General features: G+C 42.2%; 1 protein-coding gene across 1 annotated transcript in view; it reads left to right on the top strand.

Annotated features, from left to right (window-relative positions):
- LOC104623822 (semaphorin-5B-like) overlaps positions 1-15715 on the top strand; it is a gene marked incomplete at its 3' end in the record, with an annotated part of 80272 nt that overhangs the window by 39905 nt on the left and 24652 nt on the right. The window lies entirely within an intron of this gene.

Raw genomic sequence — 15715 nt, 5'->3', positions numbered from 1 at the left:
TGTAGGGAATGAAGACTAATGTTCTTATTCCTTGCAACTTACATTAAACACCCTTTAGAAACGGGAGGGGAAAAAATGAAAAAACCCCAATCCCTTGGACTTCTCATTTCTTGTCACCAATGTTGCTTCTGTATCTTTGCAAAATGTATTTTGGTTTGCCTGTTTACCCCTCTTTCTCTGTGGGCTGCTCTCCTCTCGGGGATCTGCGTGTACTTACACCCTGGCTGTCCCATGCCCTGACACATGCATTTGTCTGTGGCTGTCAACAAATCCAGCTCTGCAGATGTTCCTGAGAGGTAAATCAGCCTCTTGTTGCAGGCTACATCTTAGGTAAACTGGCATTTGTATAAAAATATGTTGCTTTTTTATTATTATTACTTTAGGGGTGTGGGATATCTTTAGACACAGGTGAGGTTTATTCTGTAGCTGCAAATGCTGGCTTACCACAAGGCACAGAAAGGGTTTCCTAGTTGCTCCTGTCCCAATTACGGCGCTCTGATGCGATCATTAGTGAAGGCTCTAACACAGGATGAGCTTAATGCAGCACCTTCACTAAGAGCAGTCGATGAGGCAACAGCGAGCTATTGAGTTTCACATGCCGAGCGCAGGGCTCACGCTCCCTCTTCATGGTCTGCTGGAGTCTGCAGTATCTCCCCTACTCAGCGAGCTCAGGTTTATGGAGGTGGTGAGCTGCTGATCGGTGGAGCCTGAGGAGAGGTCCCGGCCCCCTGCTGCAACCCGTGCGGTGCCTTGCTGCTTCTCGGGGCTGCGCACTCGGTGCAGTGCTCTTCCTACTTGGGACCCGGCCCCCCAGCCCACCCCTGGCACGGGAGCTGCGCTGCACATTCTGGGAAGTCATGAGAAGTCCTTGATAACACAAGGAGTGCATCTTACAAGATGAACAATGGAGTGTCTGGGCCAATTACTGCAAAAAAGCAGCAGGGTTTTTTTAAGACTGAGAATACAGGGAAATATCTAAATTTTATTCTCAAAGCAGAGCTTAAGAAAGATTTAAATGGTTCACGTCCTTTGCACTGGCTCTCTGCACAGGATTAAGTTTGACCCTGATAGCACCCAGTCATTTCTAATGAGAGCATTAAAAAAAAATCACCATTTATTGATTTGCACCTCTCTAAAAAGGCCCATGAATTATCTGATATGTTCCCTTTAAAACCAACTATTGAGCTCTTAAGAAAAAAGAGAAGAATTATTTTATAGTAAATACATTTCATGTCAGTGCATGCCTTTTTTCCCCTAGATAAATAATCCTGCTTTTCCCTGTTAGTAACAGTTTAGCTGATGTGTGTTTTACAACTTCTTTTAAATGCAACAGTTCTGAATGACTAATACGAGGGGATTATTGAAGCCTGGAGCTGCAAGGCAGAGTCACTAACATGGCCTGCACAGCTGCTAGCAGAGACCCAGAGCTGGGGAGCAGAGACGGGAACAGTTTGCTCATCGCTCCCACAGGACATCAATCCTGTCTCAGCACAGTAGGCACAGCTTCACTGAATCCTCCAAGAGCCTCAAAGAGCTTTGGCCTCTGAGGTTTCACGTACCTTCTCCAGGCTGAGCTCAAGGAAAGCACGACCCGTGCTCTAAGAGAGAGATAAGTAAACAGGCACAAACTTGGCTATGCCTATAGCATCTCCAGCCACCTTGACTGGAGGAAGATGGCAAAGTTTTCAGGCTCAGAAGCCTTTACTTCAAGGCTGCAGGAGGAGTAGCAAACCTCCAGCTAAACAACATCAGGCAACAGCTGCTGTGAGTTGCCTGCTAATGGGTGGGCAAGGGGAGAGGAAGGTTGGGTTGTACCACTGGAGGAGGGTGAGGGATGGGGCTGTGGGGTATAAATGAGTTGCTGGGTGCCAATACAGCTTGAACAGTCAATGGGAACAAAGACCTTACAGGTATTCTACTACCACTGAAATGCTTCTTTCATCTAAAAGTTACCACGCAATGGTTATAGATGTATCTGATACATCTTTACCAGTAACATGACTGAGTAGAGACTAAACTGTTCTGAGATTGGAGAGACTAAGCGTGGGGAGTCAATGGAAAGAGATATGTAGAAAAATGGAATATTTCTTTCCATTCTCTATGAGGAGAGTTTGGATAGCGTGGACTAGCTGCCTCACTTGTAGACAGCTGGGGGGAGGTAAGGTGGTTTCCAGCTATCTCCAGTCTGTGCTTTCTTTTCTCCACATATGAAGCTGCGATAATGATACTTGTCCTTTTGAAGTGTTTTGAAATATGTGGCTTTCTGTTTAAGACCTAAGTATTATACATGATGATATGCACTTGTAAATATGGAGAATTTGCATTAACCATGAGTTTGCAAAGTTGTTATATTCTGATTCATAGTACATGTAATATTAAGCAGCTCTGCTTTCTAGGTAAGCAATTATGCAACTCCAGCATGTCCACATATTTAAAATGGATCAATTTTTCACTACTTTTTTCTAAACTTCTTACATGAAAACCTTTTAATTTAAAATAGAGTAGTGGGGGTCTGGTAGGGGAAAATGCAATAAAAAATTATCCCTTCAGATAAAAATACTGAAAACATAAATAATTTTGTAAATTTGTTTAAAAAAAGAGAACAGCTTGGAAAGAATTTGGGGAGAGGGTTAATAAAAATATGTTTTCATAAGAAACACTTTTGTGCCAAGAATGTGGATCAAATTCCATACATTAATTATTAATTAATCACTTCAGACAGGAGACAAATGATGGTTTTGAGGTTTTTGAAATAGAGTGTTTTAGTTCTTTATAAGTAAAGAAAAAGGAATAACAGGGCTGCAGCCATTTGAATAGGCTGCAAGGTTGCTCAAAGAGAAGTGATTCAAGCTTTATTAAGAATGGCAAAGAAGTTCTTAAGTTAGGCTGGGAATATTAAGAGACAAACTGCAGTTGCCTAAGAGGAGAGGATTTTGATGCATGGGGCAGAAAGGAATGATCAATGGTTCATAAATATAATAGTGGTAAACACAGTGACAGGAGAAAAAATGTATGTGGCTAATATAATTGTTACAAATTTAGTAGCTTTTGCTGTGAGATCAGTAACTGAGGATTTAAGAACAAGGTAGAAAAAAGAAAAAGCTTTTTTTTTTCTTCCATACAAGATAAATGTGAAAATCACTGAAAAGGAGTTAGACAGAAGCACAAAGAAGTATGCTGCATTAATCCTGTTGGAGAATCATTTTGTATTCCCTCATCTTAATTATAAGGCATATTCTCAAAACTCCTTGTGGAATCTTTGACCTTGGTAGAGGGCAAATGTAAACGGTCTGGAGAGGAGGTGAGGGAAGAGACAGGTGGCGGGGGAATGTAAGGGCAGGACTCGAACTGAGAGAAATTGGAAAATAAATCCTGGGTTGGCAGGAGAGTGCAGGCTGGAGAACAGAACAGAGGAACTGGGAGGAAGGAATAAAAGAAACTGCATCAGAGTCTTCCTTGCAGGAGAAGGAGCAAAAAAATTTCTTGTTGAGATGAAGCTTGGCAGAGCTCACTATGGCATCAGGTGCTGACGTCTGGTGTTGGAAAAGCGGAGGCAGAAGCAAGGCAAACTAAACTGTGACAGACCAAGCAGGAAGTCTGAAGGCATCTGTTTCCCAGCCTTAGGAGGAAGCTAGGTGGATTGATGCTGCGCACAGCAGTGGGGCTCTGGCCTCATACAGTGGCAGCAGGCAAGGGACTGTGTCCAGCTGGGCTCGGTGGTGAGGGGACAGCAGGGGTTAGAAACACTTGAACTTTTGGTGGTGGGACAGGAAAGGGTAGAGAGCCATCTTCCCTAATGTTGCAGTCCAGTTTTGATTTAAACTGTTGTGCACTTCCATTTTGCAGCAATAAACAATACTTGAGAAATATCTTTTGGATTCTTGATAATCAATGCCATCGCTTTTTCCCCAAACTGCCTCCTTGTGCTTCTCTGAGACAAGTATTTGATTTTACATTCATCAAGTGCTGAACTCAACCACTGCATGTATTGCTGTTGATGTGATGATATTTGAAATGTGAAGGTTTTGATGTAAAGAAATGGAGAGATTCAGGTCCTTCCTGGCTTGTCATTTCCCCACTGACCACTGAAAGTATTGCTGCATCTGTAGATAACTGTAGCCTGCTCAAAGCCTTCCAGTGTATTTAGGACTGGGTGGATGCTGGCTTCAACACTTCATTGGAAATGCTGGGGAGAGGAGTTGGGGGCAGCATATGGGGAATTCAACACTGTTGGTTCTTTACTTTCTCTGTATTTAAGTGTTCCTTGCTGATAAAACACAGATGGTCTTAGGTTAAGGAAAAAATACGCCAGAACTGCAGGCTAGGCTCAGACTGGGGAGTTAAGCTTGACGTGAAATAAGCAGAAGGTTGTAATTAGCTTATCAAGAGTGTTAGGCACCTGGTGGAGGAAAGCAGATATGTAAGGTACAGTGTAGCTATAGAACAATAAAAAAAATTACCAAAATCTGTTTTATGAAACATGAGGGACTCTTCATCACTGACTTCCTCTTCCAGCCCAGCCTGGTAACATCTGAAAGGTCCTACTTATTCTTGGTTATTAGTGATTTATCAGAGGTGACATTTTCTGACAGTTTGTGGTGCTGAGCACCAAACCCCATGAAAGTCAGAGAGTCTAAAGGTCAAAATCTAAGTATGTTGCCAAAAACTTTCCTGGGAAGCTTCCACCACACTTACTTGCAGTTAGAAAGTACACATTGTGCACAGGTATCGGTCATCTCACTGCTCCCTCCTGTTCTTTCTGCCTTTTTTTTGCAGCCACACGTCGTCTTTCACCTTAACCCTAGGATTCAGGCTCACTGGGGCAAGGATTGCCATTTAATTTTAAGTAGAAATGCGTAGCAGAGCATAGTTGAGTATTTCATGTGCTTGTATAGTACATGTTAAAATCCTGGTGTCTAGTAACAGGAGTCTGGATCTTTTCCCTAGGTATGTGAAACAAATGGAAGTTCAGACATCTGCTGTATTGAACAGGGAAAGTACAAAGACTGCTTTTTAGCTGAGGATTTAGAATTTTTTTGCCCATGTTACTGAAGCTCAAAAACTATTACCTGAAAATGGGGAAGAGCAGGAGGGAGAGTCTGGTTTCACTTAAGTTCCCGTGGTACAGGCAGGCTCAGGCAGGATCTCTGTTTCCAGCCTGCCTTGCAAAACTTTCCCAGTCTCTCTGGCTTGCACAAAACTGGCCTTGGCTAATTAAAGTAGTCTCAAAGCTTTCGTTTGGTCTCAATAATGAATCTTTCACTTAGTTAAAGATTTCCAGTACCTTCTTTCCCTTTTGGTTGTACTACACTGAGCTTAAGTGCACAACCAGAAAAGAATGTTGGTAGGATAAACCAAATCACATGCACATTTATTTGTTTAATTGCACGCTGCCCCCTTTTTTCAAGCCAAGGCAGGCCTCAAACCATGCTCAACCTCTTATATGATTTTAATAAGAATGTATTGCAGTGTTTGTCATCTGAAAGAGTATTAGGCCCTCCCTAATGCAATAGATATGATTTCCCTAAAGAAAAAAAGGAGTCACAGAACAGTGAAAGTGTCATCTTGAGTTCTTCATTAGTCTCTTTAATACCGCAGGATGTGCTGGTTTTGATTCCTGAAATGGGAGAATCAGAACCAAACTAGGCATTTCCTCAAACTTCTTTTAGCTCCTTCTCAATGCAAACAAATAAATGCTGAACAAGTATATTCAATGATATAACCTGGAGAGGAATGAAGAATGCAAGACTTCCCCACTTTAGAAAACTGATAATACACAGAGGTTTCACATGTGCTTCAGTGATTACATTTTCAGTTTGAAGCATACATGAGAAGATTGCTTTTCATATCTGAACTCTTAGTGTGGGTGCACAGAAACACACTCAGCTGACTGTGCAGGATTTGTCCAGTCTGCCTCAGAAGCTAGTGGGGAGGGAACACAAAATGTATAGTGGAGAACCCTTAACATCTCTACATAGCAGTGAGCTTCAAAGAGGCACAATGGCAAGGAAACCCAGAGCAGAAAAATGAAGGAGAATAAAATTGCCTTGCTTGATGCAGAAATACAAAGGAGACTATAGCCATGGTAAATTGATTTTTGTCCTGAATATGGGCTGGTCTGTTGGAAAGGTTTGTGAACCTCCTACTCCAGAAATCATTGTCCAAAACAGTAAGAGGAGGCTGCTTAGAAGTCTTGTCACATCCGTCAGTGGAGCCCGCAAAGAGGAAGGAGAGATTTAGTTCTGAATGGCGACTCTGCCAAAAAACATAAATGGGTGGAGATGGACATCTTTTGGCGGTAGATGAGCCTCGAAGGAAGAATTGCCTCCAGTTTATCGAGGGCAACCATTGCTGTGACTCTGTTCGCTGGCTAGCTTCTTGGAAATATCTTGTTGTACCTTGTTTGTAGCAACTGAAGAAAAAAGCCCCACAACAAAACCTGTTCTTTACAGAATAAATAGTGCTAGTGGTGTGAGAAATACTGCTGTGTGGTGCCCACCTGGCCAGTGCCAACCACACCTGCATGTGTATCAGCTGTACTTGTATTCCTGACATGTTCTTGACTGCAGTGGAATTTTTCTGTAATAGTTTTTGACTGAGTGTATTTTAACCTCTTTATTTAGTTATTTTATTGATTTATCATATAATCTTATGTCTCTGTAATCTCCAGTACATTTAGTAAATGTTTGTTGTCATAAGCTATAAACTGAATGTAACATGGCAAGAAATCAAATTCCACTGTGTCTGTTAATTACCCAGTACGCTAAAAGTCTTGTCTCAGTTCCTGTACGCTTTTGATCTTCAGTAATAGGAAACACTTTAAGTCATCCTTCCTTAACATCCCCTGTGCTGTTCTTCAGTTCTGGATGTTGTCACTCATTCTAAACTGGCTACAGGTTAGACCTTTAAGGTCTCTTTTCACTAACATGCCATATGTCCTGGTTAACTAAGACCATCAATTTGCATTTGGCCCTGTCTATGCTTTTGCATGCTTAAAAGCAATAGAAATATCCAATGGATTAAGTTGTTTTCAAAAGAAAAGTGAGTATTCCCATATAGTACTCACACTAAATCATTGCAGTGTTAAGCACTTCCAAGCAAAGTGAAGTAGATCATCAGCAAAATGAAATCATTGTCACAGACTGACATTTTTCTTTACATAGAATGATAAAAATACAAACACTAGATAGTGGAAACAGGAATCCAGTGCCATTTTATCTTTCTTCTTCAGAGCTATATCTTTCTTCCAAAGTAACATGTTCATCTAACATTGCTGCATAAATATGTAGCTGTCAGTCTGGGCTCGGCATATAGCCACAGCAGAGTGTGTACTCCTTTCTTTACCCTTATGGACAGCACTGCAATCCGATCTGTTGCGAACACCTGTAATCTGGGCATCATTCCTGGCTTCTGCAAGCCCTTCTGTTCAGGTATGGCATCACATCCATAGCTCCTCGTGTTGCTGGATCACCAGTGTCTTTGCACCCTTCCACTGATTCCCTTTCTTTCAGTGTACCCTTGTTGCCTTACATTAGTGCTTGTATTAATTTTATGGGTCTTTCACAGACCTGCTTATCGATTCCTATGAGATGCTCACTCCACTTTGAATCAGGCCATGAAGCCAGCGTCTCTCCTCCACTTTGGTTATGTGCCTTCTCCTCTTGCTTTCTCTCATGGGTTGTCTTTGTGTCTCGGAAGAATCCCGTCCTGGATATACTAAAACTCTTCTGGTTATGAAAACCTCACGATGAGTTATGCAGCCGGTGAGCTGAGACCTTTCCCTGTTGTGTGGTTATGTTCCGTTGTCTCTGTTCTCTCATCCACCGCTACCTGATGCCTCGTATATTATTAGACTTTGCTTATAATGCATTTTGAGCAAGACTATATCTACACAGGCTTACACGGGGAGGCCTGGGCTATGATGAAGGCTCGTAGGCCCGATGAAAACTGCAAATTTGAATGATGAAGAAAGTTCCATTATGTAAAAAAATCAAATTCTCCTCTGTATGGAATTCATCATCGAGTTACCAATGTTTTACATCAGGGTTACTGAAAGTATGCTTGAAGCACTGGCAAGTCAAGCTGCTTGCTTCAAATATTAATTTTAATTTGATAGTTCCTCCTCAAGGTTGAGCTGGCTGCTCTGTTATAAGCAGTCCTTTGTACACTAAAATTCCCAAAGAACTGAAAAGCATAGGTTGTAGCCTGGATGTGACTGACCGTATACATTGTTTATCCTAGAAAACACCATTTTAGTTTTAGTACTTGGTATTGAATGTTCTTTACTAAAGCTTTGGACAATTGTCTTTAATAGTAAAGTCTTGTACTTGTGCAGTGCTTTCCATTTGGTACACTGTAGAAATCATCATCTGTTAAGCCTCATACAATGATCCTGTCAGATAAGTAAATGCATGGTCTGGAGTTGTAAATTCCTACCTGACACTGCAGAGAGGAGTGTCTGATTTACAGACTGTATGTTGTTTAACAGAATCTCCTGCAGGACAAATGGAAGTTGAAGGCACCAAAAATCAAATTTGGTTTTGCACCAAGGACTGTGGCCTTACCCCAAGATGCCAGAAAGCAGAGGACAGGATGCGTGGTATCTCGCCCGTTGTTCTACACTCTAAACCTCTGCTCCCTCTGCACACCACTGATTCTGTGGATGCATTTTGTGGTACTAGCAAAAAAATGCTATAATCTAAGAACTCTTTTTGTGCTAGACAGGAAGGTTTTTAGTCTTCAAGAGAGCAAAGTTCAGTGCTCATCTCTGCCTCTGACATGCTCAGTGGCTTTTCCTAGTCAGATGACCTCTTTATGCTTCTTGTTTTCCTTTCCTCCCATGTGCCCGTGTTGTCCGTTCAGCTCCTAAGTGCCCTCAGACAGAAATTCTCTCCCACAGCATGTTTGTCTATTGCCTAGAAATATGGGGTCACAATCTCAGTTCATGATTCTACATGTTCCTATAATACAAGTAAATATCAAGGGATTTTGAAACTGTGAAAGAGGGAAAATCAGTAGCATTGGCCATCCAAGAACTCAAAGCAGTTGAGAACTTTCCCTCAAAAAGGAGTTGGTAACATCTGCAGTTGAAAACAGGTTGTTTCTATAGGCAGAGGCACAACACAGGTACAGGACCTTACGGCTCGCTGCAGAGCTGTGTTACTGGGACGTGCTCTCTGCACAGGAGGAAGCTGTGAAGGATTTAAACAAGCATTTTCACCTTGCATCAGAGATAAGACAGGACCATGAACAGTGTGGGTTAACCGTGACTCAGCTGATGTAGGGTAGCTCATTGCGCTGGGATAACTTGATCAAAGGAAAGAGAGCTCCCACAGCTGCAGGCTGAGGCCCTGTTCTGCCAGATGTTACAGCGATGCTCCCTCCAGGTGTCTGAAAACATAAGGTGGGAGGACAGATTCTATTCTAAATCAATGAGGCTTAAGGATGAAACCAACAAAGAGCATGTAGTCAGTCCTCTTGGAAGCTCTCCTCCCTGTCCATTGGGTGCAGATGTACACTTTCTGTAATTTTTGTGCAATAGGTGGGCCAGGGCGGAGGAACTTTTCTCAGACTATTGCATTTCTCTTTGTAAGGATGTTGTAAGAGTCCATGAGATACAGAAACCTGAATACCCAAAGATGGTACTATTTGGACCTGAGTTAAATATCTGCTCTTAAAATGAGAAAGTCCTTCTTTCTGGTGAATGATTCCTTCCTTATCTTGCCATCCATTCTGCTCTGACATGAAGAGAGTGAGCGATAGTGTTCAGCAGCCAATAAATGCCGGGCCAAAATCAGTCCTCCTAGAGTAAGCAGCTGACTTGTGTTTGTAGAGTGAAGGTCTGATTCAGAGACTAAGATTATGGGAACTGGAACCCACTGATGGATTTTTTTTTTTTTTTTTTTTTATGTTTGCCAACCTCCATTTACATTTGTGTTACGTTTTGAGGCATTCCCCAGCCATTCCAGAAGAACTGCGCAACTGGGCCAGCCTGTTGATAGGCACTATGGGTACTCAGTTTAAATGAAACATACAGCCTGAGTTTTACCACATCCCGAAGGAGCTGAGATCACTTAAGGGAAATCAATTAATAATTTGATAAAACACAATGCAATTCCCTTCATCCAAGTCCCCTTCTCTCCCCGCAATGAATTGACTGAATCCTGTGATCATTCCTCATACCCGTCACTGCATGCAGCAGTGACCTGTAATTTGTACACTGCAGTATGTAGCAGAACTATTTATTGAAGCTTGGCATTATGTTCTTTCAGTATTAGTTATCTCTTTATCAGACATGTTTATCACAGTTTTAGTAAATTACCAGTGTTGGAACTTCAGAAATGGCCTCTAGGGTATTAAGCTACCGTACTGGTCCAGTAGGGTATGTAAATATGTGCTTTATTTTCATTAAAGTTGACAGATATTAAATGCAGTGCAAAAACATGGTCCCTCCATGTTCCTCTCTCCCCAGACTTGGAGAAAAGTTTCCATACCTTACTGTGAAATGAGCTGTTCCAAATAAAAAAATTGTAAATGTAAATAAGAAATGCAGAGTTTTTGGGCTGGAAAAAGGAATACAGGAAGCTGCCTTCAGAGCAAGTCTTTTTTCTTTCTTTTTTTTTTTTTCCAGAGGTACATTTCTCTGAACATATTAGTGCCTTGTACAGTTACTGGAAGGGAAGATGTAAATAAATACACTGGGAAAGAAATGACTCTGCCAGCTCCGGTCTCTAGTGCACAATAACTGTCATATCACACTACCTCCTGCCCTCCTTCCTCATGCATAACTCAAAGGGTGATGTGACTGGCAGCCACTGCTCGGGGTGCCCCGCACGGCACAAGCGGAAAACCAAAATCACCTCTTACTCCGTGGGCAGATTGAGAAGTCTCCTGTGGGCGCTGTGGAGTGTTGATGGAAATGGAAGCTCCTACTGTTAGCAATCCCTGCAGACCTGAGCCTGGGACACAAGGTGCTGCTGCTGCTTCTGTTGACATTAGCAGAAACCTGGGGAACTCAGTACCTTTTAGGAAATGCTGGGCATCTCACAGAATCAGTCCCTGGGGTTTTTTTGCAGTAAGCCTGTACTTGGTTTTCTTTGTCCTCTTCCAAACATACACAATGTACATTTTTGTATTACAATTTTTTCCCCTAATAGGAGAGAACAACATGATTCTGGGTCTGTCTGCAGGCATGTAGGACTTATTTAATGGAATTGAGGTTGGTAACAGATAGATAGGTGTGTAATAAAAGACTTTAGAAATTTAAAATGGGTTTAATTTACCCAATAAATATGCATGTAACCTATTCTCTTTCAGTCTTCACTTCCCAGTTTTAAAGCAATGTTCTGGTTTTGCACAAAAACCTGTAAACTCTGTTGTGCAAGTACAGTGCAGGGATTAGTGTATGCTTAATCTATTAAATTCATATGTGGTGTTTGAAGTAATTATAAATTGCTGGCCTGAATGTAAAAGCTGGTCCATAGAAGTCAAAGAGGTTTTCATATCAGCACTTGAAGATGCACATAACTATTGATAACAGGACTTGCTAGTGACAGGCAGGTACTTTGGATGCCAACACTGGAATGTGCAGGTAATTAAATAAATGTATCTAGAAAGCTTCTCTCGGCAGTGCGTGCTGAACAATTGATTTGACAGCACATGACGAGCTAGAATTTCTAGAGCACTCTTGATCTGCAGTCTGAACTGGGAGCAACAGTGATGCTCATAATTTATTAGACGAGACATTAACTCTTTCTTTTTGTGTCTGACTGTGATATTTGAATATTCAGATATGCACTGAGCTTAGCCATTGTGGCCCACTTCTGATAATTTCTAGTTGGGCAGTGTTGCACATGGTTGTACACGTGATTGCTTCCCCCATGATTGTTCTCCTTCATGTGACTTCCTAAAGATGCAGCAGTAGCACAAAACCCCCTTTTGTTTTTTGGTGGTTTGTTTGTTTGTTTGAGAAAATCTGCCTGCATAGAACTCAAGAAGAGAAAGAGAGATGCGAAGAACCAGGTGTCCATGTAAATAGGCTGAAGGAAGGCACATTTAACTGCATTTTCAGGGCAGGGACAAAGTTGCTAGTACTCTTGTGCCTGTTTGCACAGGTGTCTGAGCAGTCCTGCTCATGGTTTGCATGGCTCTTGTCTTACACAGCAGCTATGGCCCTGAGCTTGTTGTTTCATTCATATGGTGTATGAATCTGGTATTCCACCATTTTGTATGTGGGCATGTGGTAGTAGAGGTCCTCAACGTGGCTGGGAACACTCTTAGAAACTGCATTTCTTCTGGAAATGCAGGAGGGAAGAGATGCTGGAGAGCTTGTAAGGAGGTAGCATGAAGAGCAAGAGTGCTCTTGGTAGGGATGCAAGGGGAGGAATTGCTGACATCCTGACGGCGTAAAGAAGTATTTTGCTTAGTTGCATAAGCATATGGGAAGTAGGGAAGCAGCTGGGAGAAAGTAGATACTGTCCTGTGTTTGTATGTAGCCTTGCTCCCACGTTTGTCACATCTTCATCCAGGTTCTGTTTTCTATGACGCATACCATGAAAGTTGTTCTATTGCTGCATGGGTCCAGAGGTGTCTACTCTACCGCTCTTGACTGACACGTGTAGCAGGAGGTACAAAATAATCCCAGATGTGTTTTCTGGAGCTTGGAAACTTAAATGTCTCAGACAACTGAGAAAATCAATCATAAATTCAGGATGATGACCCAACTGAGTGACCAAAATATTCTGGTGGATAAAGTTTGTACATCATCCAAGCATGCAGAAGCAGCTTTCATCAGTAAAAAGAAATAGTATTCCTTTGGTTTATTGAGGAAGATGAGGAAAGGGAGGGGACGTGGCTAGGTCAGTGTGTGAGAAGCTGGCTATTGAGAAGTGTTATTATCAGGTAAAGAGATGAAAGTACAAAGCATCCCCTGCAGCACTGTAGTGTTACAGAAGTATTAAGTAGGTGCCAGCCTCACTGAGAAACCTATGGGTACACACAGATGTATTCCATAAGAGAGAGATCTTTCTGAAGGTTTCTCTGTCAAATATCCAGGATGTGGTTTGACACTGGGGCAAAATGAATCTAAGGCAGAGGAAGAAAATTTCATCTGGGAAGGAGGGGCTTGGGTTGGCCATACCAATGGAAGTAGGAAGTAGGAAGCGGGAAGTAGAGCACCAGCATTACACCGGGAGTTCACACAGAGAAGCCCAAGACTACAAAGGTGACAAAAGTAGGAAATTTTGATCTGAAAAGACAGCTGATCAGTAAAGTAAAGAAACCAACCAATGCTGGAAATCTCATTTGAAAGCCCAGAGGTCTGAGCCTGCCCAGGACCTCTTACCAGGTCCAGCCCAAAGGCCATGACCATAGATGTGTGCGGGCTCTTGGAAGGCCAGCAAGAGGACTTGGCTAGGCTGTAGATCAGCTGACCGGTGCATATTCATACCTTACAGTACAATTATTTAAATGCACATTGGCTCCTTGGCTTTGCAATTATATTTTTATTATTGACAAGATGTTTTGCTTTGGAGGGTCACAAATATTTTCTTTGAGTCAATAGAAGTCATTGGAGTTACTTAGCCTTCAATCTAGCTCCTCCCTGTCCCAGCAAAAACATGTGTGGGACTTGTAAAACATGCTCTGGATTGCTATATTGCTTAATTATCCTCTTAGCTCTAATGAAGTGCACCCTGACTAATGGTGCAGTCACAAACAACATGCTCCTATACTTTGGGCCATCACCAAGAACTTCTGTTATCATTAGACATCAAAGTAGTGCTTCAGAAAGCTGAAGGATGATTTTGCTTAATGAAAGAAAACTTTTAGGCACCAAGAACATAGCTGGAGGGGACCAGTGCTCTGACATGAGCTACATTTACAACACACCTCAAAGCTCTGTGGTGCAGGTGTCTGGCAGGAAAAGTAGGTGTCCCCTAGGAGGCCAAATTCTTCTCTTGCTTTGCTGAAATCCCAGAAGACCCAGAGTATTTGCAGAGAAGCAGCATTGATTCCTGAAGTAACCAGTGATCTCTGTTTTCATTTTGTCCTGTCAAGCACTGTTAAGGTAAATTGGGCTGTATAATGGAGAGTGTGCTGTCTTTGATTTTGAAATGGGAAGAAGAGCCACCTAATAAGCTGTCTTTTTTCTGGAGTTTTTTTTTTTTTTTTTTTTTTGTATTAAGGTTGTCAAAAATTGATCCGAGGTGCAAGGATACTGTGGTTAGATGAATATGGGATAGATTTGGGACTGAGGATCAAAATGCTGCTGCACAGTTGTGTTGCAGATGTCAAGGGCTTCTGGGAGTCACCAGTCCAAATTCCCTGCTCTCCTATGATGGCCTATTGACGTGAGCGCTCTCATCCAGTGACAAAACCCCTCTCAGGATGTGGCAAAATGATCCTTTCCAGCAAGGACTTATCCCAGCTCTCACAAAAGCACAAGTTTTTGGCCTTCAGCCTGGATTCGATTGCAGTACCTGGGAGGTATTTCCCAAGCAACTCCCCAGGAAAGATCTGTGCTTTTCCCTTCTCCCATCAGATCTTTGCATGTGCTCGTAAAGTCTTACTTTAAGAAAAATTGAACTGAGTGCTCGGCTAATGGAGAAGATACAATTTTTTTGAATGAGGTAGAAATAGCACTTCTTCCAATGCTGTGTATAAATGCATTTCCCGGGTGGTGGCATTTCTTGCAGTTCTGAGCAAGTGTCTTCATGGACCTGAGCTGGGGGTGAGAAAATTGATCCCTTCTTCTTACTGGTCTCCCATCTTTCTCCTGCAAAAAAATAGGATTAATCATGTGTCGAGGGGACAATTTCTATGGAAGCCCAGAGTTTAAAAAAATATATTGGCTGCAGTGAGAAAGTTCAAGAAGAGTTCAGATCTGGACTGAACTTTGAAGCCATTTCCTGTGTTGGTAATGGACTGGGAATGGTTAGGGAGAAAAAGAAATCCTGGCTCTTCTAGGGAAGCGTTGGATCTGTATCTGAACTTTGTGAGCCTGGCCTTTCCCTATGTAACAGAGCTATTTTTCTTGTACTCAGAATGATGTATTATGTATAAAATAGATGTTTATATGTATTTTCACCTCCAGATAACAATACCTGCTTGAATTTGTTAAGACTACTTTAAAAAAAGTGCTGAAAGGAGGAAAATTGCAGAGGGCACTGACTGATTGGGTATGTTGCTGAATATTTTAAACCTAAAAGTTCTCTCATGCAGCCATGCTGGTCCGCAGGGGCCAAGGAAGGCCATGCGAAGGAAGGGGCCTCTTCATTCCGAAGCAGCCAGTCAGAGCCAACTGGGGATCCTATGTGCTTTCTGCCCCCAGTCAATAGTGCCCTCAGCCCTAATGCATTCTACTCCACCTCAGGATCTGACCCCACTTGCCTGGCATCACAAATCGCCATCCAACCTTTCTCTCCTCTTCCTATCTCTTGGGGCTTACCTGTCAGCTCCCCATTGTTGTTTTATCCAGCTCACTTCACTGCAGAATTACTTAGAAGGTGATAATCTTGTGGGTAAATTTAAGGAGACCAGCAGATTTGTGCAGAACTACTGGACTTTGCTGTAGGGCAGGTTTTCATTTTGGTGGTGAAAGCTGGCGGTTTTACACAGCGCTGTCCTCTCTGAAAAAAGGGTGAGGGCTCGGTGTGTGGGGCTTATGTCTTGGACCTTCCAGTTGAATAATGATCAGTTGTATTTACATGTAAATTAA

This window comes from Phaethon lepturus, unplaced genomic scaffold (assembly GCF_000687285.1).
Source record: "Phaethon lepturus isolate BGI_N335 unplaced genomic scaffold, ASM68728v1 scaffold31367, whole genome shotgun sequence".
Classification (NCBI taxonomy): domain Eukaryota; kingdom Metazoa; phylum Chordata; class Aves; order Phaethontiformes; family Phaethontidae; genus Phaethon; species Phaethon lepturus.
Note: the sequence above shows the minus strand (reverse complement) of the source record. Positions and strands in the feature narration are given on the sequence as shown.